The following is a 24,617-nucleotide window of genomic DNA, read 5'->3' as shown; positions in this document are numbered from 1 at the left end:
GAAGTACACTGATCCCCCCCACATTCAACCCTACACACAAAGTATAATGGCTTCCACACAAATTCTGACAATTAAGACAAAATTAAATAAGACATTCACTTTGCCTTGCTATCCGCTCTGTGTAGCGTGTGGAGAGAGGCTCCACACAGCAGATGTGACCTAGTGACATCATCAACTCTAATGTGTTGCAACTACGAGGCACAGACTGAATGGAGGAAAACAGAGCACATAGGTCCCTGTCCCATCATTCTGTTTAACAGTATCTGCATTCACACATGGCGGCAATGTGGTGCAGTATACCAGTATTTCCAGTCCTTAGATTGTCCCGGTTCATAGGCCAGACAGGAACAGCCAAAGGGCCGGACATGGCCTGTAGATTGCCCATGTCTGCTTTAGGGTATGTTTCCACCATCCGTATCGGCAGCGCTGTGGACGCAGCTCCATCCAAAGAGCTGTCGGCTTTTGTACGAGTGGTGATTCCGCATGTGCTCATTGAACCATACGGAACCACCGAATCCTATACATTGGACTGTGATATTTATCTTGCAGAGACTGAGCGTCTCCACAAGATAAACAGACATGCTACGGTCTAGAAAGATGCGCCGCATGTGCATAAATGCAGGGCCACCGGATGCGGCTGTGCGCACATAGTGGAGATGGGATTTCATAAGATCCCCTCCACTATGCTGTAACATCTGGACGCAGTGGATTAGACGCTGCAGCTGTACGCAGCATCCAATCCGCAGCAAATCCTGATGTAATACGTCACGTGGAAACATACCCTCACATTAGGTTCCCATTTAGATGAAGACTTTATTTTAAGAGAGGAATGGCAGTGTTAGGTCCTGGTAAAAGAGAAATGCCTTACCGTGGCTACCAGGTACACATGAATTGGCCAATTTATGCCCTAAACTTTCTCAATTATTCATATTTCTAGTGCAGTACTGTAATTCAATTTTCATATTTCATATTTGCATGCTATGGCGCTCCAGAGAGCTGCCTTTTTTGTTTGACTGTATACGAGTTGGTGACTCTAGGTTCAGCACCTGTTCACACTTAGTCTATGTTTGGATGCGACGGTCAGTTTTTAGAAATTTTTTTAGTTATCTTGCGGAGACGCTCTATGGATAGGATGCGGTGATTCGTCGCTTTGGGCGAAGCGGGGTATCTGCTGCGTCCAAAGCGCAGCCATTCCGGCACGTGGAAACATACCCTTAGAGTATCACCTGCTTCTGCTTTTCACTCACTCAATGACTTACAACCATCATGCAACGTTATTTAATTTTCTCACTTTGGTCTGCAGGATTTCTCCTGAGCTGTGCCTATCCTGCTGAACTTAATGGCACTGAGACCATTAATTTTGCTTTTAAATGTTAAGCATGCCAATAAAATTGACTTTCAGGAGTAACATTTAAACATAGAACATACACAACCCAACCCGGTACCAAATATCTTCACTATCTGCTCTTTTCATATCCCTCTCCACATTATTTTGTATTGGTCCAGATACTGATTTGATGTCTGGTTCATTCATCTTTATTTATATTTCCTTTGCACATTTACCTACTGATCACTCCAGCCATTCCATCCAGATTGTTTTGGGTTTCTGTCAATTCATGTGTTTTCCAAATATAAACCAGAATGTGGCGACACGATTTATCATCAGAAAATGAACTACTGTTGAAATGGTTATTTTTTTAAATTAATATTTTTGTATATTTTTGGCAATTTGTTTTCCATATCAGTGTCTCCTGTTTTTCAAGCAATCCACAAGTACATTAGCCGCAATGAATGGAGCATTGACCTCACCTATTGTGAATAGTGGACCCTGTGTTATAACTGTGTAAATAGGTACTACAACCCCAGGCAAAAATTATGGAATCACCAGCCTTGGAGGATGTTCATTCAGTTGTTTAATTTTGTAGAAAAAAAGCAGATCACAGACATGGCACGAAACTAAAGTCATTTCAAATGGCAACTTTCTGGCTTTAAGAAACACTAAAAGAAATCAAGAACAAAAAATGTGGTAGTCAGTAATGGTTACTTTTTTAACCAAGCATAGAGGAAGAATCACTCAATTCTCTGGAAAAAATTATGGAATCACCCTGTAAATTTTCATACCCAAAAATAACACCTGCATCAAATTAGATCTGCTCGTTAGTCTGCATCTAAAAAGGAGTGATCACACCTTGGAGAGCTGTTTCACCAAGTGGACTGACATGAATCATGGCTCCAACACGAGAGATGTCAATTGAAACAAAGGAGAGGATTATCAAACTCTTAAAAGAAGGTAAATCATCACGCAATGTTGCAAAAGATGTTGGTTGTTCACAGTCAGCTGTATCTAAAATCTGGACCAAGTACAAACAACATGGGAAGGTTGTTAAAGGGACACTGTCACCTGAATTTGGAGGGAACAATCTTCAGCCATGGAGGCGGGGTTTTTGGGTTTTTAATTCACCCTTTCTTTGCCCGCTGGCTGCATGCTGGCTGCAATATTGGATTGAAGTTCATTCTCTGTCCTCCATAGTACACGCCTGGGCAGGGCAAGATTGTCTTGTGCAGGCGTGTATTACGGAGGACAGAGAATGAACTTCAATCCAATATTGCAGCCAGCGGGTAAAGAAAGGGTGAATCAAAAACCCCAAAACCCCGCCTCCATGGCTGAAGATTGTTCCCTCCAAATTCAGGTGACAGTGTCCCTTTAAAGGCAAACATACTGGTAGACCAAGGAAGACATCAAAGCGTCAAGACCGGAAATTTCAAGCAATATGTCTCCAAAACTGGAAATGCACAACAAAACAAATGAGGAACGAATGAGTGGAAACTGGACCACTCCATTCAAGAAGTGTTATAGACAATGAATGAAGCGGTGATTGAGCATGCGCGTTTCTACTCCTTTTATACTGGGGCTCTGTTTTCAGGATCCAATGGCTATGGGATAACTATTCTTGAGAAAAACCTTACAGGTCTTATAAAGCTCCATAAATAAACCTCAGAGAGGGTGGCACAGTATAAAAGAGGTTGTTCTGACGAAACAACTCCTGTAATACCAACTACCAAGAAAAACAGCCAAAGAAAACACAACAAACCAGCTGTGGTGCACAAAAAAAGCAATGGTTGGCAAAGTGCTTCATAAATACATTACACAATGTTTACTGATTCTTCAGACAAAGTTTACATCCGTCTCACAGCAGTTGCAACATATCCAAGTCTTCATTTTCTGGTGACACGCTTTCAGATGTTTTTCTAGCCAAGTGACATGGAGTTACACTTTAGAACGATGTCACTTAATGGAAAACTAAAAGCACTGAGCATGTCAGATTGGCTTGGGCTCTGTCCAGTTTAGTTCAATGTCTGTGCAGAAAATTCCAGATTTATTTTCTACAGGCTGAACTGCCACCAGAGCACTTTTGAGAATATTCTAGAATAAATGCTTTATACAATTTGTTAAGACACATCTGTGTTCTGACATTTAAAGGTGATACAGAAATGCATTAAAATGATGGATGATGGATGAAAGTGTCAAGATGAGGATGAATAAGTGGTATAATTACACTTAAGCATCTTAAATGGGCAGAGTACCGACATTTAGGGAATTCATTGCTGCAGTTTTAGAAAGGTTCATCCAAAACTATTTTTAGAAAATAATCGGTTAAATAACAAAGGCTATGCTAGGGATGGCGTGGCATCGCCGCGGCCAAGCTGCCTCTCCTCTGCTACCATCCTCATTACAATCCAACTATGAAGTCATCACTGCAAGCTTTAGATAAAAACTGATAGCTTGGAAGTGAATGTCGAATGTTCACAATTATTTTTTTAAAGCTGATTTTGAGGATACAGTGGGTACGGAAAGTATTCAGACCCCTTTAAATTTTTCACTGTTTCATTTCAGCCATTTGGTAAATTAAAAAAAAATAAAAAAGAAGCACCTTTTGAGCTAGTACAGCTATGAGGCTTCTTGGGAATGATGCAACAAGTGTTTCACACCGGTTTTTGGGGATCCTCTGCCATTCTTCCTTGCAGATCCTCTCCAGTTCCGTCAGGTGGGAAGATGAATGTTGGTGGACAGCCATTTTCAGGTCTCTCCAGAGATGCTCAATTGGGTTTAGGTCAAGGCTCTCGCTGGGCCTGTCAAGAATGGTCACAGAGTTGTTCTGAAGCCACACCTTTGCTATTTTAGCTGTGTGCTTAGGGTTGTTGTCTTGTTGGAAGGTAAACCTTCGGCCAAGTCTGAGGTCCAGAGCACTCTGGAAGAGATTTTCATCCAGGAGATCTCCGTATTTGGCCGCATTCATCTTTCCTTCAATTACAACCAGTCATCCTGTCCCTGCAGCTGAAACACCCCAATAGCATGATGCTGCCACCATCATGTTTCACTGTTGGGATTGTATTGGGCAGGTGATGAGCAGTGCCTAGTTTTCTCCACACATACAGCTTAGAATTATCACCAAAAAGGTCTATTGTCGTCTCATCAGATCAGAGAATCTTATTTCTCAGTCTGGGAGTTCTGCATGTGTTTTTTTTTTTTTTTTAATAGTAAACTCTATTTGGGCTTTTATATGTCTTGCACTGAGAAGAGGCTTCCATCGGGCCATGCTGCCATAAAGGCCCAACTGGTGGAGGGCTGCAGTGATAGTTGACTTTGTGGAACTTTTTCCCATCTCCCTATTGTATCTCTGGAGTTCAGCCACAGTGATCTTTAGGTGGTTCTTCTCTCTCACCAAGGCTCTTCTCCCATGATTGCTCAGTTTGGCTGAACGGTCACGTCGAGGAAGACTTCTGGTGGTCCCAAACTTCTTCCATTTAAGGATTATGGAGGCCACTGTGCTCTTAGGAACCTTGAGTACTGCAGAAATTCTGTTGGAAACTTGGCCAGATCTCTGCTTTGCCACAATTCTGTCTCTGAACTCCTTGGCAAGTTCCTTTGACCTCATGATTCTCACTTGGTATAACATGCACTGTAAAGTCTTATACAGACAGGTGTGTGCCTTTCGAAATCAAGTCCAGTTTAATTAAATACAGCTGGACCCCAGTGAAGGAGTAGAACCATCTCAAGGAGAATCACAAGGAAATGGACAGCATATGATTTAAACAGGCGTGTCTGAGCAAAGGGTCTGAATATTTATGACCATGTAATATTTCAGTAGTTCTTTTTTTTTTAAAAAAAATTTTCAGTCAAGATACAGTACATTAATGTGAAAAAAATAAACTTTTTTGAATTTACCAAACGGCTGCAATTAAACAAAGAGTGAAAAATTTAAAGGGGTCTGAATACTTTCTGTACCCACTGTATTTCAACAAATACTCTTAAAATAAAATGAATGGAATGGCAGGAAGAAAAAAAAATACAACAAAAGACATAATGTGTAAGTCTAGTATGACATCTGAATTGCCATTGATTTGGTGGGTCATGAAGACTTAAATGTATTAAAACTAGGGTTGAGCAAAAAGATCCGCAAGACCCTGGTCCAGCGGCCATGTTGGTAGTCCCTGGCTCCTGCATCAGAGCCATGCAAGTTTCCTCCTACTTTCCAGTACCTCTGTTGATTAGTAGGCCTTGTGTGATGTCATGCATGCATAGCACCCCAATGATGACATCACAGTGAGCCTAGTAATCATAAGAGGCAACAGGGATGCTGGAAGGTTGGAGGAGTCATGCGGGCCGTGTTCCAGTGGCCATGGATTACTAACGTGGCTACTGAACAAGTGTCCTGGCAATTTTTTAAAATTCTAATTAAAATAGGGATTTTTGTGTACTCACCGTAAAATCCTTTTCTCCGAGCCATTCATTGGGGGACACAGATGCTGCTGCCACTAGGAGGCTGACACTAAGTGATACAAAGAAAGTTAGCTCCTCCTCTGCAGTATACACCCTCCTGCTGACTCTCAGCTAACCAGTTCGGTGCAAAAGCAGTAGGAGATCAATAACAATACATGAACGTATAGCATGTCACATTATATATCAGAGTATAGCATGACAAATTATAAAAAACAAGCACAAGCTAATAATAGGGTGGAAGCTGTGTCCCCCAATAAATGGCTCGGAGAAAAGGATTTTACGGTGAGTACACAAAAATCCCTATTTCTCCTTCGCCTCATTGGGGGACACAGACCGTGGGACATCCCAAAGCAGTCCCTGGGTGGGAACAACATCAGATCAGGCCTTGTGAAACTGCTACTTACAAGTGCGCCACCACGGCCTGCTGAGTCCACCTGCCCAGACTCACATCTGCGGAGGGTTGGAAATTATAGTGCTTCAGGAATGCGTGCGGACTGGACAAACCGGCAAAGTTGCAGGCGTGCACTGCTGACGACTGGTGCCTAGAAATCAAGAAACCTCGATAGACAGGGAGATAGGCTGATATCTAGCACGGAAGGACTCCTGGATGGTGTAACGAATCCACCAGGCTAACATGGCCGATGAAACGGCGAAACCCTTCCTGACACCGTCAGGGAACCGTTCTCTGACCGTGAGGTAACCCAAATAAAGCGTCCAACCTTCGGAAGGATGCAGTCCTCGAGACGTACCTACATAGAGCACGCACTACATCCAGATATGGGGAACCCATTCCGTTTTGTGGACAGGTGTGGAAAGAGATGAGGGAAAAACGATACCCTCATAACTGTGGGAATACCATACCACCTTGGTAACAAGTGACAGGAATGGCCTGGGGGCAACCTTGCCTTGATGGTAATAAAGGAAAAAAGGTCTGAAAGAACAGAGAGGCTAGCTCCGAATACTCGTCAGGATGAGGAGATCAGACAAAAAAGGGGGGTGACCTTCCTGATAGTAAAGTCGGTTCGGACCAAAAAGGAGTCTACTGTAAGACTCCTAGGAACATTAAGGTCCCAAAGGTCTAGTGGTATGCGATAGGGAAGAACCACAGGTGAAGACTCCCTGCGAGGAAGTCCATATTTGCAGTTTGTTGCAATAAGAAAAATACTAGTTCCACAAATCGAGAAAATCTGACATGGTCAGTGAGGATCTCCCAGGATCACTGGGGCCCTTCCTGCTTCCGAGAAGATCTCGGAAGTAGTGGAAGAGGGGTTATGGAAAATGGAACCATGGAAGAACCAGAGCATATACTGCGATGGCTTTTAGATCTGGAGGCCGAACCATGAACGTAGAGTACATTGGCGTTCAGTCTGGATGCCATCCGACCTACATGTGGAGTGCTCAAAAGAAGACAGATCTGATGGAAGACGTCCAAGTGAAGTTCCCACTCACATGAGGCGGGACCCTGACGGCGTCTGCTGCCCAGAGTTCAACTCTTGAGATGTGTAGTGCCGAGATCACCGAATGATAGATCGTGGCCCGACAGAGAATGTGAGGTACCTCGGCCATGACGCCCAACCGTGGGCATGTGCTAGATGATTGACTTATGGCACAGACGTGGGTTGTCGGGTTGAATCGGATGGGGTGACCCGCCAAAAGGCAGTGGACCTGCTGTAGAATTAGCCGTACCGTTGGGATCCCTAGAATAATGAGTAGTCACTAATAACCGCTGAACCTGGGAGAAAGGATCTCCCCTGGATGAGGAAGGAGCTCAGAGGCTACCCCCTGAAAGCCACATTGACCTGCAGGAAATGAGAGGAGCGAAGGAAACCGCTTCCATTGTCGTCACCAATTTCCCTCAGAACCCCCCTAGCAAGGCAAATGGAATGAGGGGAGAGAGGACAAATGCGTGAGCTCCCTGTTGAAGGGCAACGGCTTTGTCAAGGGAGAATCACCGACCTTCTGGAAGATTCCAGGATCATCCTCGAAAAGGATATTTGCTGGGCTGGAAATGAGGGAAAAACTTGTCTATGTTTAGCTGCCAGCCCAGGAGAGAGAGGGTATTGCAAGGGATATAGACGACTCAGCGCAGGGCTGGAAGAGCGGCTAGAAAGTCGACCAGATAGGGCAGGACAACCACGCCTCTAGGGTGCAAGAGAAACATAACGGCCGACATAACCCTTGCGAACACTCTGGGTGCGGTAGCAAGGCCGAAGGACAAGGACGTGATTTGAAAATGCTATTAGCGAAAGGGAAAGCAAGGGAATTTTTGAAGAGGGGAAGACTTAGGAATGTGAAGGTAAGCATCCCAAATGTCGGTGGATGTGAGAAACTCCACATTTTTCCGTTGAAGTAATGGCTGAGCGGAGGAACTCCATCCGAAGAAGGAGGACGTTGTCAAGCTTGGTAGAAGTTTGAGGTTCAGGGTCGGTTTTACTTATCAGTCCCCTTTTTGGGAACCAAGATCCCTTAGATCTAGACCATCCTGGACAACTGATCCACTGCTGATTGGTTTATAGGAAACATGTGAACTATTGCTCCTGCATGAGGAACACTCCCAAATTCTCACCGAATAACTGATCACTCTGGTAAGGGAGTGATGTCAGAGGCCTTTTGAACGCAGTACGTTTCCATTCTCTGAGCTTTAATGTCCTTCTGAGTGTAATAGCATTTGCTACTGACAGTGCCGAGCAGGTAGATGCATCCGAGAGGCGTGAAGCAGCTAGTCTACTTGCCCAATTGACCAGCTGTTCTGTCTTCGGGAAAAGGTTACTGTTGGAAAAGAAAATATTGAAGGCCTCTGATCAGGAGACCATTGCTCTGGCAACACACGCAGTGGCTAAGGAAGGGTACTGGAGGCCGCAAGGTGGAAACGAACCAGATTGTTATCTGACAGTCCGTTGTCTTTTTAATGGATGACCCATCGAGCAGGGATACCGGTAAGTATACCACAGGAGATTCTACCCAGGTTAATCTGCCAAGTGGCAGAATGCGCGGCTGCATCCAGCAGGTCAGGAAAAAAGCCGTCTCTTGCTAGCGCCGCTTTCTTTGACTGTCACTTATCCGGACACCCATGTGCGGGTGACTGACAAGTCATGCACAGTTGAAATGATGAACCCTTGATCCACCATCCACTGGGGAGTGGAAAGGGATCGTCCGCCTTCTTCTATAAATAGTGGTGATGCAGAGAGGGGTGCCCGAATGCCAAAAAGGGTGCCTCTGTACATCCACAGAGTTCAGGTCTCCTGGTGGACAGGGCTCGTTGTCCGGCATTAGGCTTGGCTGCAGAAGAGGATACATGGAGGTGACACTCCATGTGCTCGTCTGTTGACAGTGTTAGGAGATCGGTGCTCTTTAAGGGACCCGTCGCCTTTAAAAAATAGTCCAGGAATTGCATCCTACATCGCAGGAGAGAATACGGGGGCACCACTCCATGATCTTGAATATTGGTGGTGAGGGGAGATCGGTGCCCTTTAAGGGACCCATCACCTCTTAAAATCAGCCCAGGCATTCCTATGTAGAGCATCCTTTGAAGAACAGTGTGAGCAGAACCGGAGTCCTCGTCAACCTACGGAGTGCAGGAGACGTGTTTAGTAAGTAAATCCTGTTCACTAGAGCGAGGAGCGGTGGTCGCGGATGCCAAGACACATGATAGCTTAGTAGACGTACTACATGTCCGTTTGCCAGATGCCTGCAGGTATCTGGAATGCATGCGGCCCCTGCTAGCCGACGGCCCCTGGTATGAGAGGATCCATCCACCTCAGTGATGGGATCAGCGATCCATGGAGGAATCCAATGGCTTTGGACAGTCCAACAGTGATGATACCTGCTTAGGGGGACTAAGTACCCTGGACTCTGTGACAGTGGGGGGCTCCTGAGCGTATTAGAGATCGCCGGCTTGCAGAGTGTCGAGTTCTGCGCTTTGGGATAAAAGCAGGCTGGCAGGATTTACATGCGGTGAAATAGAAGAGACTGAAAAAGTCTTATTAGAGTTGTTGTAAGGCTTTGCTGAGATTTGAACATAAAGCTCTCCATTTATAAGCCTGCACACTTTAAGTCCTAAAGCACGCTTTCTTGAGCCCTTTTACAGGGCTACTTACAGAAAATGGTAGGTGATACCGCTGAGGGAAGGGGGGGAGGGGGTTGCGTCCCTTACCCTGAGCAGATATGTCCCAGATCCTGCTCCTGTGGCCAAAGCGGAATTGGTTCCTGTTGCAGAATAGCACTGATCTCAGTGCCCAAATACAGGATCCATTTCCGGAAGAAATGAGAGGAAGGGGGGGTAGGAAGATGGCCCCCGAGAACACAACAAGCGCCTCTCGTTTTGCACGAGAAGCGCCAGAATCGTGGGAGGGGCAGCTGGAACACGCCATAGTGTGGGCGACACCTCCGGGTTGTGGCCTAAACGGCCGCAAGCCGGGGACTAAATTTTTCGGTGCCTGCTAGAACAGTTACCGGCTTGGGGCCTAGCGCAGGCCAAAAACTGGGGGCTAAAGTTTTTTTGCCGCCGGAACACAGGCAGAGATACCGGCTTGCGGCCTGGCGCAGGCCGTGAGCTAAATTTGTCAGCGTGCAACCGCGGTTCCCCTGCCGGAACAGTAACCGGCTTGCGGCCTAGCGCAGGCCGGGAACTACATTTTTGGGGTTATCGGCTTGCGGCCTAGCACGGGCCGAAGCTGGGGACTAAATTAGAAGCATGGCAGCAGGGAAGCGATGCTGGCGAGAAAGTCCAGAGGATTGCGCTGCAGGAGCCCCCCGGGATTGCAGGTGAGGGTTGCAGACGGTGCAGGAACTCTCCATCCACCATCCCCTTTTAGAAGGGAGGAGAGGGACCGTCCAGCTTCTTGCAGCACCGCTGTTTAATCAGTGGTGGTGCAGCGGGAGCAGCACAGACGCCATAGGGGCCTCTGTTTATCCTAAGGGTTTGCTCCCCTAAGATTTCACAGGGCTGTGCCGGCTGTAGCCTCGCTCAGAAGGGGGTACATGGAGGCGACACTCCGTGTTTCTGTCTGTTGCTGGGAGCTTGGCACCCTGAAGGGAACCATCGCCCCTAGGATAGCTCAGGCATGGCATACCATGTCGCAGGAGAGGGCACGGGGAGGTATACTCGCCGTGCTCGCCTGTTGATGATTCGGGGGAGATCGGAACTTTGAATGGATCCGTCGCCCCCTTCACTCCGTTAATTAAAAAATAAAAATGTACAGAAAAGTAAAAAATAAAATAAAAACGTTGGGGTCTGAACCAGACCAAGAACTGGTTAGCTGAGAGCCAGCAGGAGGGTGTATACTGCAGAGGAGGAGCTAACTTTCTTTGTATCACTTAGTGTCAGCCTCCTAGTGGCAGCAGCATACACCCACGGTATGTGTCCCCCAATGAGGAGAAGGAGAAACTAGTCTTTTCTACATCGTCCTGATTTTTGTAAAAAAAAAAAAAAATATATATATATATAAATAATTCACATACCGTATATACTCGAGTATAAGCCGTCCCGAGTATAAGCCGACCCCCCTAATTTTGCCACAAAAAAACTGGGAAAACTTAATGTCTCGAGTATAAACCTAGGGTGGAAAATGCAGCAGCTACCGGTAAATGTCAAAAGTAAAAATAGATACCAATAAAAGTAAAATTAATTGAGACATCAGTAGGTTAAGTGTTTTTGAATATCCATATTGAATCAGGAGCCTCATATAATGCTCCATAAAGTTTGATGGGCCCCATTAAATGCTCCATATTAAAATATGCCCCATATAATCCTGCATAAAGGGTAATAAGGGCCCCACAAGATGCTCCATAGACACATTTGCCCAATATAATGCTGCACAAACGTTATGGTCCCATAAGATGCTCCAGACAGACACTTGCCCCATATAATGCTGCACAATCGTTATAGCCCCATAAGATGCTCCATACAGTCACTGCCCCTTACTTATAGTGCTGCACAAACGTTATGGCCCCATAAGATGCTCCATACAGTCACTGCCCATTATAGTGCTGCACAAACATTATGGCCCCATACAGATGCTCCATACAGTCACTCCCCCTTATAGTGCTGCACAATCGTTATGGCCCCATAAAGTCACTGCCCCTTATAGTGCTGCACATGGCCCCATAAGATGCTTCATACAGACACTTGCCCCTTATAGTGCTGCACAATCGTTATGGCCCCATACAGATGCTCCATACAGTCACTGCCCCATATAAAGCTGCACAATCGTTATGGCCCCATAAGATGCTCCATACAGTCACTTGCCCCATATACTGTGGCTGCGATAAAAAAAAATCATATACTCACCTCTCCGTCGCTCAGGACCCCGGCACTTTCACCTGCTCCTCGTTCGGGTGCGGCTCCTTCCTCAGCACTGACGTTCAGCAGAGGGCGCGCACTGACATCATCGCGCCCTCTGACCTGAGCTTCACAGCCAGAGGACGCTGATGACGGAGCCGCACCGGAACAAGGAGAGGTAAATATCGCGCAGCGCTGCGCTCCCCTCCCCGTATACTTACCTGCTCCTGGCGCGGTGCAGTCCCTGCTTCTCACGGCGCCGCATACTCTTCCTGTACTGAGCGGTCACCGTTACCGCTCATTACAGTAATGAATATGCGGCTCCACCCCTATGGGAGGTGGAGCCGCATATTCATTACTGTAATGAGCGGTACCATGTGACTGCTCAGTACAGAAAGAATATGCAGCGCTGGAAGAAGCAGGGACGGCACCAGGAGTAGGTAAGTATAATTACACAGCCCCCGCTCCCCTTCCCCTGCTGACCCCTGGGTATGACTCGAGTATAAGCCGAGAGGGGGACTTTCAGCCCCCAAAAATGGGCTGAAAATCTTGGCTTATACTCGAGTATATACGGTATACACTTGACGTTATAAATTGGGCAACTAGTTGAAAAAGTTTAGAATAATATTTGTTAAATTTGTGATTACAAAAAAGTGGCATAGTTTTCACCATTAGCAGCAGCGATGTCCAACAGAAGGATGGGATTGCAACTGGTTGCTATAGTTCAGAAGACATACAGGATAAAACAAAAACTAGTTTGGTAGGTGCCAGGAATGCAGCCTTCAGTCGCACTCCACCAAGCCATGTGCTTATAGCTGTGTTTTATGAGGTTGCACAGAGGAGCAAGAAGCACCTTCTGGCTTGATGTATAGGTGGATCCTGGGGACAGAATTAGTTGTAAATGGCTTAAAAGGATACATAGCTGAATATCGACTTCTAAGGATCCTTGAGGCAATTTTAGAATTATTTCCATATGAAAAAGAAATAATTGGTTGGTGTCTCCGCGGTGTTGGATGTTTTGGTCTCCACGAGGTTTCCTACTCCACACTGATGAGGGGCAAAAACCCCGAAACAGCTGTCTGTGGATGGATACCATGCTTGGCATAGGTGGTTTTCCTTTATTGGATGTTTTCCTTTATTGGATGCTGCCCTTCCCTTGGTTGTTCCTTCCCGGGGAAAGTCCTGGCTATTCACTGCCTGCGTTGAGAAACACGTGATGGTGTCTCCGCAGCTCCTCTACTTGCATTTGCATATTTGGGGGCAGTGTTCTGGATCACTGCGTTGAGAAACACGTGATGGTGTCTCCGCGGTGTTGGATGTTTTGGTCTCCACGAGGTCAAACATCTGTGCCTTTGTAAAATAAACATGTGTAATGTGAGAAAATAAACCACATTGCACTCGCACCAATGTTATTCAATCAGGCAGTGTTCATCAGCGAGTCTTTCCTCATCTAGAATTGGGGTGAGGGGAAAAAAACGAAGCATGCTGCATATGGCTGTGTAAAACATCTGAGAGTCACCGATGGAGGCCAATAGGTGAGAAAAAATAAATAAAAATCGCATGGCACAAGAACCATGCGTGTGCCATCTGATTTTTCGCACCCATCTTAAGGGAAACACAACATTTCATCAGCCGAGTACAGTAAATTCACAGCGTGAACTGTCAGAATTGAGTAAATTGAAATCGGTCACTGAGATATATAATTAGCGCAGTGCTTGTGTTGCTTACTGTACATGTATTTAGCTAATAAATAAAAGAAAAAAATGACATAGGGTCCTCCTTATTTTTATTAACCAGCTAATGGAAAGCAGAGAGCTTAGAGCTGGTCTTAATAGTCTGGGAAGGGGGGCAATAACATGAGTTTCCGGGCTGTTAATATCAACTCACAGCTGTCTACTTAGTGTTTAGTGGTTATTAAAAAGGCGGGACCCCCTATTTTTAATAACCAGCAGAGGCTAAGCAGACAGCTGCAAGTTGATATTAATAGGCTGGGAAGCTCCATGTTTATGCCACTTTCCCGGATGATTAAGATTAGCTCTCACCTGTCTGCTTTCCCTTAGCTGGTTAATAAAAATAAGGGGGACCCCATGCCATTTTTTTCTTTTATTACCTAAATACAAGTACAGAAATCTACACATGCAAAGCACTGATTATACAGGTCCTTCTCAAAAAATTAGCATATAGTGTTAAATTTCATTATTTACCATAATGTAATGATTACAATTAAACTTTCATATATTATAGATTCATTATCCACCAACTGAAATTTGTCAGGTCTTTTATTGTTTTAATACTGATGATTTTGGCATACAACTCCTGATAACCCCAAAAACCTGTCTCAATAAATTAGCATATCAAGAAAAGGTTCTCTAAACGACCTATTACCCTAATCTTCTGAATCAACTAATTAACTCTAAACACATGCAAAAGATACCTGAGGCTTTTATAAACTCCCTGCCTGGTTCATTACTCAAAACCCCCATCATGGGTAAGACTAGCGACCTGACAGATGTCAAGAAGGCCATCATTGACACCCTCAAGCAAGAGGGTAAAGGCCCCTTCACATTTAGCGACGCTGCAGCGATACCGACAACGATCCGAATCGCTGCAGCGTCGCTGTTTGGTCGCTGGAGAGCTGTCACACAGACCGCTCTCCAGCGACCAACGATGCCGGTAACCAGGGTAAACATCGGGTAACTAAGCGCAGGGCCGCGCTTAGTAACCCGATGTTTACCCTGGTTACCATGCTAAAAGTAAAAAAAAACAAACAGTACATACTTACCTACCGCTGTCTGTCCTCCAGCGCTGCGCTCTGCTTCTCTGCTCTCCTCCTGTACTGTCTGGGAGCCGGAAAGCAGAGCGGTGACGTCACCGCTCTGCTTTCCGGCTCACAGACAGTACAGGAGGAGTGCAGAGCGCAGCGCTGGAGGACAGACAGCTGTAGGTAAGTATGTACTGTTTGTTTTTTTTTACTTTTAGCATGGTAACCAGGGTAAACATCGGGTTACTAAGCGCGGCCCTGCGCTTAGTTACCCGATGTTTACCCTGGTTACCAGTGAAGACATCGCTGGATCGGTGTCACACACGCCGATCCAGCGATGTCTCCAGGGAGTCCAGCGACGAAATAAAGTTCTGGACTTTATTCAGCGACCAACGATCTCCCAGCAGGGGCCTGATCGTTGGTCGCTGTCACACATAACGATTTCATTAACGATATCGTTGTTACGTCACAAATAGCAACGATATCGTTAACAATATCGTTATGTGTGAAGGTACCTTAAGACCCAGAAAGAAATTTCTCAACAAATAGGCTGTTCCCAGAGTGCTGTATCAAGGCACCTCAATGGTAAGTCTGTTGGAAGAAAACAATGTGGCAGAAAACGCTGTACAACGAGAAGAGGAGACCGGACCCTGAGGAAGATTGTGGAGAAGGACCGATTCCAGACCTTGGGGAACCTGAGGAAGCAGTGGACTGAGTCTGGTGTGGAAACATCCAGAGCCACCGTGCACAGGCGTGTGCAGGAAATGGGCTACAGGTGCCGCATTCCCCAGGTAAAGCCACTTTTGAACCATAAACAGCGGCAGAGGCGCCTGACCTGGGCTACAGAGAAGCAGCACTGGACTGTTGCTAAGTGGTCCCAAGTACTTTTTTCTGATGAAAGCAAATTTTGCATGTCATTCGGAAATCAAGGTGCCAGAGTCTGGAGGAAGACTGGGGAGAAGGAAATGCCAAAATGCCTGAAGTCCAGTATCAAGTACCCACAGTCAGTGATGGTGTGGGGTGCCATGTCAGCTGCTGGTGTTGGTCCACTGTGTTTCATCAAGGGCAGGGTCAATGCAGCTAGCTATCAGGAGATTTTGGAGCACTTCATGCTTCCATCGGCTGAAATGCTTTATGGAGATGAAGATTTCATTTTTCAGCACGACCTGGCACCTGCTCACAGTGCCAAAACCACTGGTAAATGGTTTACTGACCATGGTATTACTGTGCTCAATTGGCCTGCCAACTCTCCTGACCTGAACCCCATAGAGAATCTGTGGGATATTGTGAAGAGAAAGTTGAGAGACGCAAGACCCAACACTCTGGATGAGCTTAAGGCCGCTATTGAAGCATCCTGGGCCTCCATAACATCTCAGCAGTGTCACAGGCTGATTGCATCCATGCCACGCCGCATTGAAGCAGTCATTTCTGCAAAAGGATTCCCGACCAAGTATTGAGTGCATAACTGAACATTATCATTTGATGTTTTTTTTGTTTGTTATTAAAAAACACTTTTATTTGATTGGATGGGTGAAATATGCTAATTTATTGAGACAGGTTTTTGGGGTTATCAGGAGTTGTATGCCAAAATCATCAGTATTAAAACAATAAAAGACCTGACAAATTTCAGTTGGTGGATAATGAATCTATAATATATGAAAGTTTAATTGTAATCATTACATTATGGTAAATAATGAAATTTAACACTATATGCTAATTTTTTGAGAAGGACCTGTATAGTTCACTGACATATTTCTTTCTATCATCTATCGATATCTGTATATAAGATTGTTTTATTAGTTAGAAAACTAGCTTGAAATCACAGAATAACTGAATGTAAAAGCTGATGTTAAAAAGCATTGCATTGAGGGAACGATGAATGCCAACATGTAGTGACATACTGAAGCAGAGCATGATCCCCTGCCTTTGGAAACTGGGCAGTATTCCAACATGATAACGTTCCAAAACACAACTCCAAGACTACCACTGTCTTTCTAAAGAAACTGAGGGCAAATGTGCTGGACTGGCCAAGAATGTCTCCAGACACAAACCCTATTGAGCATATGTGGGGCATCCTCAAACTGAAGGTGGAGGAGCGCAAGGTCTCCAACATCCACCAGCTCCATGATGTCTTCATGGAGTAGAAGAGGATTCCAGTGGCAACCTGTGAAGCTCTAATGCATTCCATGCCAAAGAGCAGACCTGGGCAAAGTGCAGCCAGCGGGCCACATCCGGCCCTCTGGCTGTGTCAGTCCGTCCCGTGGATCGAGACAGCCGAGGGCCTGAAAACAGTGTCCATACCGTGCTCGCTTGCTGCCTATATCCACGCTGACTGCATTGGTGGAGGAGGGGCCTCAGGCGTGTGAAACAGCTGATCCGATGACATCATTTAATCGCATCAGCTGTGTACTGCGGAGAGTCAGTGCACCGGAGACACCAAGACAGGAGCAGAAGCAGAGTGTCAGGGAACAGGACCGAGGCGAGTGATTTTTTTATTTATGTATATGGGATGTTTGGCTGCACATGGGGAAACTATGGGGGTCTTACTGTGGACCTGAGGCTATGGGTGTCTTACTGTGGACATGGGGAGGCTATGGGGTGTCTTACTGTTGACATGGGGAGGTTGTATGGGCCTCATATGCAGGACATGGGGAGGCTGTGTGGGCCTCATATGCTGGATACGGGGAGGCTGTGTGGGCCTCATATGCTGGATACGGGGAGGCTGTGTGGGCCTCATATGCTGGAGTAGTATACATATATAGAAGAGGCCGTATTCGGGTTCAAACGGTATATAGGGTAATGTCAGCATACTTAATTCTGTTCATTATTGAGTGATGAAAATTATAAATATTATATTAATAATTATATGTTGAGATTAATATTGAGCTTCATTCATTTCAGCTTATTGGTTCGGCCCTCCACAATAATCACAGTCTCTCATGTGGCCCCTCAGGAAAATTAATTGCCCACCCCTGCATAAGAGAGTTAAGGCAGTGCTTGAAAATAATGGTGGCCACACAAAATATTAACACTTTAGTGGTGTACTCACTTTTGTTGCCAACAGTTTAGATATTCATGGCTGTTTGTTGAGTTATTTAAAAGGGCACACCAAAATTACACTGTAACACAAGATGTACACTGACTACTTCATTTTGTATCTAAGTGTCATATCTTCAATGTTCTCCCATGAAAAGATATTTACAAAAATGTGAGAGGTGTACTCACTTTTGTGAGATACTGGGTATGAGTACCAAGGGTTTTCTGTGATAATACCGGGTGTCATTGTGAGAGTACCCACATTAATCTACAGTGTTGGTATCAGTACAGAGGGTCCACTGATGCATGTTGTATTATGAGTGCAGGACATGTTTCAATACACTATTTCCTAGCTACAATATTCAACATACGTGTTTGTAGATCTACGCATTGAATTGCAGACATCCATAAGCGGATAGAAGCATGAGTACTGTAGTTACCCTACACGTACTGAATGTTTGATATATTTTGCACCTACAGATGCATCTGTGCGTTTCTTTGATCCTTTATACCATAAACATGTCACGTCAGAATAGATGTGAATGTTAGGAACATTTCTAAGTAGTACAGGCTAATCCTGTCCTCAGACTGTACTGTGCATTGCAATCAGTCCAATACTTATTACATTGGGTTCTTTCACACGAGCACACACAGGTGATCATCGGAGAAATATACAAAAGGTAGAATTTGTTTTCAATGAAAAGAATATAGCCTGTGACATGAATCATCTAGCAAAGCAAGGCTGTCAGACATAGCTAAACACTTGCAATTACAACCAGTGACTCATGGGATGACGTACAGAGATGTCAGCCGTACTTACAGTAAAGCGCAGCTTACAAGCAGAATAAATGTTACTTGCCGGTATAATTTAATGGATGCTGTAAAGGGGGCATGACCACACTGTAATGATTTTATTTGCCTGCATTCATGTATGGTTCATGATAAACATTAGTGTGTTCAGAAAAATACCCAAAAATACATACCGGGAATAGTGTATGTGCCATACATAGCCATAGTGTCTGGTGAGTACGACAAATTTGCTATTGAAATTATGTTGGGATTGTTACCATTAGGGTAGTCTTTAAAAGGAAAGTTCAACATTGCACATGGTGATTGTGAGTGTCAAAAAAGATTTTGTGGTGGATGCAGTTTTTGTTTAAGGGGACCGTCATGGTCACATACACAGTTCCTTAAAAAAAATAATAATAATGCAGCCTGTGGAGCAGATTTGACCACAAAAATATAATATTCTCCCCTTTCCTGCCCCAATAAACCTAGTGTGCAAACGTTCTGCAGGTATGAGGTAGAAGGCCAAAGGGTATAGCACTCGTTCCACATACCTGGTTTTACCAGAATCCTAAAGTTGTAATGGCAGCAGCCAGAGGAGCAATGTCACCTTACGACTGTCACGTTTCCAAGGTTCAATCAAAGCTACTACCTCATGCCTCAAGGAGCTGACCTACAATGCCTAGCTAACAAGTACTTCACTGGGGAGTAATCAATGCCTATAATTATTATTTACATTACTTCAATAAATTTTACCATTTAAGCCTGGACTTTATACAGTTATGCATCGAGACGCGTACATTTCTTTTAATGGTAGTATGTCACATTGTTGCACATCTTCAGTTTTATGCACACTAAAAAAAAAAAAAAAAAAAAATAATCATGAAAGGTGAACAAAGGCCGGACATTACTATTGTATATCCACAGCTACAGCAACATGCATGCATTAGTATGGCTCTGTTCAATGAGATATTGACTTTGAAATCAAAACTGGAAGGTGAATATCTACTTTGTTAGATTTTGTTTTAAGGTACCTTCACACATAACGATATTGTTAACGATATCGTTGCTTTTTGTGACGTAGCAACGATATCGTTAATAAAATCGTTCTGTGTGACAGCGACCAACGATCAGGCCCCTGCTGGGAGATCGTTGGTCGCTGAGGAAAGTCCAGAACTTTATTTCGTCGCTGGACTCCTGCTGACATCGCTGGATCGGCGTGTGTGACACCGATCCAGCTATGTCTTCACTGGTAACCAGGGTAAACATCGGGTTACTAAGTGCAGGGCCGCGCTTAGTAACCCGATGTTTACCCTGGTTACCATCCTAAAAGTAAAAAAACAAACAGTACATACTTACCTACTGCTGTCTGTCCCCGGCGCTGTGCTCTGCACTCCTCCTGCACTGGCTGTGAGCGTCGGTCAGCCAGAAAGCAGAGCGGTGACGTCACCGCTCTGCTTTCCGGCCGCTGTGCTCACAGCCAGTACAGGAGGAGTGCAGAGAAGCAGAGCACAGCGCTGGAGGACAGATGGCTGTAGGCAAGTATGTAGTGTTTGTTTTTTTTTAGTTTTAGGATGGTAACCAGGGTAAACATCGGGTTACTAAGCGCGGCCCTGCGCTTAGTTACCCGATGTTTACCCTGGTTACCGGCATCGTTGGTCGCTGGAGAGCTGTCTGTGTGACAGCTCTCCAGCGACCAAACAGCGACGCTGCAGCGATCCGGATCGTTGTCGGTATCGCTGCAGCGTCGCTTAATGTGAAGGGGCCTTTACAGGAACAATTAAAGCAAAAGCTTGGCAGAGACGCAAATCATTGCGGTTTGCAAATTACTGCAGCCAAGTCCTCATTCACACATCTGTGTTTAAATACGCATGTGAACAAAATAGCGCCGCAGTCAGTGTTTTGGATCAGTGTGTCAGTTTTTGGTCTGTGTGTCTGTTTCTACCATCGATGTGTCATCACTGTTTTTCACGTATGGATAAATAAATTAATGACAAAGCTTTCTCTACTATGTTAAATACAGGGAAACAGGAACACATGGGCTACTTGCACAGTGAACAAGTCTGTAAGAACATGTTCACACACCACCAAGAAACCTGAAGACACAAAAGAGAATGGTAAAACCAAAAACACTCAGTTTGAAAAAATGTTTGCAGTAATCCGCAAGTGCTAGTAAAAGATGTAAATAACAGGGTATTTGGTTGATACGTTTTTTGCAAAAAATGTATACTAAGCTGCTCTACCAATCTTCACGGTATACCCATATCAGAGCAGTCCTAACTAATGTATGCAATCCCTGTTATTTACATCTTTTACTAGCACTTGCGGATTACTGCAAACATTTTTTCAAACTGAGTGTTTTTGGTTTTACCATTCTCTTTTGTGTCTTCAGGTTTCTTGGTGGTGTGTGAACATGTTCTTACAGACTTGTTCACTGTGCAAGTAGCCCATGTGTTCCTGTTTCCATGATTGTTCTCTTGTGTCTACAAGACTGGGGAGTTCCACCACTCCTCTTGGGCTAGCTGCACAAAAGCTGTTCTGCCCTGTATGCACACATGGATTTTTCCTCTCTGAACCCTGTTCACACAGGTAATATACAGATGATCAGGTTTTTAAATACATCAGATAGGGATTGCATACATTAGTTAGGACTGCTCTGATATGGGTATACCGTGAAGATTGGTAGAGCAGCTTAGTATACATTTTTTGCAAAAAACGTATCAACCAAATACCCTGTTATTTACATCTTTTACTAGCACTTGCGGATTACTGCAAACATTTTTTCAAACTGAGTGTTTTTGGTTTTACCATTCTCTTTTGTGTCTTCAGGTTTCTTGGTGGTGTGTGAACATGTTCTTACAGACTTGTTCACTGTGCAAGTAGCCCATGTGTTCCTGTTTCCATGATTGTTCTCTTGTGTCTACAAGACTGGGGAGTTCCACCACTCCTCTTGGGCTAGCTGCACAAAAGCTGTTCTGCCCTGTATGCACACATGGATTTTTCCTCTCTGAACCCTGTTCACACAGGTAATATACAGATGATCAGGTTTTTAAATACATCAGATAGGGATTGCATACATTAGTTAGGACTGCTCTGATATGGGTATACCGTGAAGATTGGTAGAGCAGCTTAGTATACATTTTTTGCAAAAAACGTATCAACCAAATACCCTGTTATTTACATCTTTTACTAGCACTTGCGGATTACTGCAAACATTTTTTCAAACTGAGTGTTTTTGGTTTTACCATTCTCTTTTGTGTCTTCAGGTTTCTTGGTGGTGTGTGAACATGTTCTTACAGACTTGTTCACTGTGCAAGTAGCCCATGTGTTCCTGTTTCCATGATTGTTCTCTTGTGTCTACAAGACTGGGGAGTTCCACCACTCCTCTTGGGCTAGCTGCACAAAAGCTGTTCTGCCCTGTATGCACACATGGATTTTTCCTCTCTGAACCCTGTTCACACAGGTAATATACAGATGATCAGGTTTTTAAATACATCAGATAGGGATTGCATACATTAGTTAGGACTGCTCTGATATGGGTATACCGTGAAGATTGGTAGAGCAGCTTAGTATACATTTTTTGCAAAAAACGTATCAACCAAATACCCTGTTATTTACATCTTTTACTAGCACTTGCGGATTACTGCAAACATTTTTTCAAACTGAGTGTTTTTGGTTTTACCATTCTCTTTTGTGTCTTCAGGTTTCTTGGTGGTGTGTGAACATGTTCTTACAGACTTGTTCACTGTGCAAGTAGCCCATGTGTTCCTGTTTCCATGATTGTTCTCTTGTGTCTACAAGACTGGGGAGTTCCACCACTCCTCTTGGGCTAGCTGCACAAAAGCTGTTCTGCCCTGTATGCACACATGGATTTTTCCTCTCTGAACCCTGTTCACACAGGTAATATACAGATGATCAGGTTTTTAAATACATCAGATAGGGATTGCATACATTAGTTAGGACTGCTCTGATATGGGTATACCGTGAAGATTGGTAGAGCAGCTTAGTATACATTTTTTGCAAAAAACGTATCAACCAAATACCCTGTTATTTACATCTTTTACTAGCACTTGCGGATTACTGCAAACATTTTTTCAAACTGAGTGTTTTTGGTTTTACCATTCTCTTTTGTGTCTTTATGTTAAATACAGACAGCACACACACTGTACACTTGTGCCATCCGTGTTTTGCATGGACCAATAGACTTACATTGGCCCTTTTCAAAATAAAAAAGGGTATACTATAATATCTATAATATATCGCTGGGAGCGTCACTCTGTCCGAAGCCTTTATAGACTGCGCAAGCACAGTCTGGGCCTCACAGAGTGACACTCCCAGGAGATCGCGGTATGCGTAAGAAACTGAACGCACACCGCGATCTCCAATAGAGAAGCAGGGACCGCCAGGAGGGCAAGTATGAGCTATATTCACCTGTCCCCCGTTCCACCGCTGCGCGCCGCCATCTTCCCGGTCCTCGGCCTGTGACCTTCAGTTCAGAGGGCGTGATGACGCGCTTAATGCGCGCTGGCGCCGCCCTCTGACTGAACAGTCACAGCCAGAGGACCGGGAAGATGGCGGCGCGCAGCGGTGGAACGGGGCCAGGTGAATATAGTAAGTGCTGGGGGGCCTGAGCTGGCGGCGATACCGGCACCTGACCCCCACAGCGCGCCGGTGTCCCCGCCTTCTCAGGCCCCCCAGCGACCATATGTGAGAATGGTATTTTTTTTTTTTTGTATATTGCAGCAGCATACGGGGCATATAATACCATGGAGCATCTTATGGGGCCATAAACCATAATGGAGCATCTTATGGGGCCATAAACCATAATGGAGCAGTGTACGGGGGCATATAGTATGGAGCATCTTATGGGGGCCATAAACCTTTATGGAACAGCGTACGGGGCATACACTATGGAGCATCTTATGGGGGCCATAAACCATAAGCTTCCTGTCTGGTGCCGGTACCCAAGACTTCTTCCATAAGCTTCCTGTCTGGTGCCGGTACCCAAGACTTCTTCTCCTGCAACCCTAAATGACTATCGTCCTGTAGCCTTAACATCTCACGCTATGAAGGCCTTGGAAAGATTAGTGCTTGCTCACTTAAGACCAAGGGTCAATGCTTTTATCGATCCCCTTCAGTTTGCTTACCGACATAGATTGGGGGTGGATGATGCTATTCTTTCTCTGTTACATAGGGTACATTCATTTCTGGAGATTGACGGAACCACGGTGCGAGCGATGTTCTTCGATTTCTCGAGTGCATTTAACTCCCTGCAGCCACTTTTACTACACAAAAAGATGACTGATATGAAGGTTGAGGAGGGGATGAGAAATTGGATAACTGACTACCTATCAGATCGGCCACAGTTTGTACAGATGGGAGCAGTGGTGTCAAGCAGATTATTGAGCAGTGTAGGTGCCCCCCAGGGAACGGTGCTTGCACCCTTTCTATTCACACTGTATACTTCAGACTTTCAGTATAAATCTGAACTTTGCCACCTTCAAAAATTTTCGGATGACTCTGTGGTTGTGGGATGCATTAGGGGGGATCAGGGGGATGAGGAATACAGAAGTGTGGTGTCGAATTTCGTGGATTGGTGCAATGGTAACTATCTGCAACTAAATGTTAAGAAAACTAAGGAGTTGGTGGCCAACTATAGCAGGATTAAGTTGGAATGCTTACCGATCACTATTGCTGGTCAGGAGGTCGAGCAGGTGGAGAGTTACAAATATTTGGGGGTCCATTTGGATAGCAAACTGGACTGGAGATGCCACTCAGAGTTTGTCTACAAGAAGGGGATGAGCAGATTGTATTTCCTAAGGAAACTGAGGTCTTTTAATGTGTGCAGCAAAATGTTAGAAATGTTCTACCAATCTGTAGTGGCAAGTGCCATCTTTTTTGCAATCACATGCTGGGGTAGTAGTGTGCGGGCCTCTGATGCTAATAAGCTGAATAAGATTATCAAGAAGGCA

This window comes from Ranitomeya imitator, chromosome 1 (genome assembly GCF_032444005.1).
Source record: "Ranitomeya imitator isolate aRanImi1 chromosome 1, aRanImi1.pri, whole genome shotgun sequence".
In the NCBI taxonomy this organism is placed as follows: Eukaryota; Metazoa; Chordata; class Amphibia; order Anura; family Dendrobatidae; genus Ranitomeya; species Ranitomeya imitator.
Note: the sequence above shows the minus strand (reverse complement) of the source record.